We start from the raw sequence: 1,589 nt of genomic DNA, 5'->3' as shown, positions 1-1,589 counted from the left end.
GGTTGGGCGGCGCGCGAAGGCGGCGGGAGGACGGGGGGTGGGGCGGAGAGGAGAGTGAGGCCGGCGGCGAGGTTGGTGTGGTGGCGGGAGGAAAGGGGGCGGCGGAATAGGGTGGGGGGAGTGGTCGAGGACGAGGGTTTTGGTCTGCCTCCAGGGCTTCTATTGGGCTGAGAGACTGGGATGGGCCATGCGCGGAGGTGCCAAACCGAATTGAAATTTTGTCTACAAAAACGAATTGAAAGTTTGTCAACAAAAACGAATTGTATTTTTTTTCCTGAGAACAAACGAATAGAATGTTCTTTTTACTATTCCCATAGCATATCACCATGTTTGAATTTTTTTTTGAGACAAATCACTGGGTTTGATAGAACCAGATGTCTTTGTAGTATACACGAGTCCATGTTGCCCAATTATCGCCAGAAAAAAATTCCATGTTATTACCCAAAAGCCCAAGCACCGGTAACACACGATCTGATCAAATTTGTACTGTAGCTTATATGGCGCGGACTGGCACAAGCACCCACCGTTCTCTTTGTTGTCATAGACTCATAGTCCTCCATATTGAGCTCCGCGAGCTCATCGATGGCGTCAAGCACCTAGGCTAGGGAGACTCACACTATAACTATCGAAGTTGGGACCAACAAAAAGTTCTCTAAATGGGTACGGTTGCTGATCATTGACTCGTTGCTTAAGGATTTCCATGAATTGTTAGCTTTGGTTCTCAACCGATGAAAAACCTACTGCATAGTGCAAATCCTTGCACTTTAGGGCCCAACAATATTATATACAAATCGTAAGAAGCACATGTCACTGATGAAGTGATGATGTAGTCATCACTGGTGGAAAAAAATCACAAATGTGTCCATGGTGAGTAGGTGATGATGTGTGTTTGGCTATTCGGTGCTTGCTACTTGTGATCTGTGTTGGTATTTCCCCAAAAATGAGAGAATGATGCAATGCATTAGAGATAAGTATTTCACGCAATTATGAAACTAAGGTTATCAATGCAGTAGGAGAACCAATCAACACTATGTGAACAACACCTATACACAAACAACAAATCCTCGCAACCCAACGCAACAAGGGGTTGTCAATCCCTCGAAGGTTACGTGCAAGATTAAACTATATGTTAATTGGTAAAAAGATAGATTGGTAGATGCAAATAAAATAAAAGTAAATAAATTGCAGCAAGATATTTTTGTATTTTTTAATAGATCTGAAAATAATATGATAGAAATAGAACCGGGGACTATCGTTTTCACTAGAGGCTTCTCTTTTGAAGATAGCATACGGCAGGTAAACAAATTATTGTTGGGCAATTGATAGAAAAGCAAATAATTATGACGATATCCAAGGCAATGATCAAGTATATAGGCATCATGTGCAAGATTAGTAGACCGACTTCTACCTGCATCTACTACTATTACTCCACACATCGACCTATATCCAGCATGCATCTAGTGTATTAAGCTCATGAAAAAATGGAGTAATGCCTTAAGCAAGAAAACATGATGTCAAGCCATGGGGATGCTCTTGGCAGCGCCCCTGGGGACCCAGGACATGGCGGAGATCATCGCGGTCGAGCCGAC

General features: G+C 43.1%; 1 protein-coding gene across 1 annotated transcript in view; it reads right to left on the bottom strand.

Annotated features, from left to right (window-relative positions):
• LOC123148910 (uncharacterized WD repeat-containing protein C17D11.16) overlaps positions 1 to 92 on the bottom strand; it is a 5,097-nt gene extending 5,005 nt beyond the window's left edge. The window contains exon 1 of the mRNA XM_044568433.1: positions 1 to 92. The gene's annotated coding sequence lies outside the window, so the exon portion shown is untranslated.
• Positions 93 to 1,589: the final 1,497 nt, after the last annotated feature.

This window comes from Triticum aestivum, chromosome 1B (assembly GCF_018294505.1).
Source record: "Triticum aestivum cultivar Chinese Spring chromosome 1B, IWGSC CS RefSeq v2.1, whole genome shotgun sequence".
In the NCBI taxonomy this organism is placed as follows: Eukaryota; Viridiplantae; Streptophyta; class Magnoliopsida; order Poales; family Poaceae; genus Triticum; species Triticum aestivum.
This window is presented reverse-complemented; position numbering and strand designations above follow the sequence as displayed.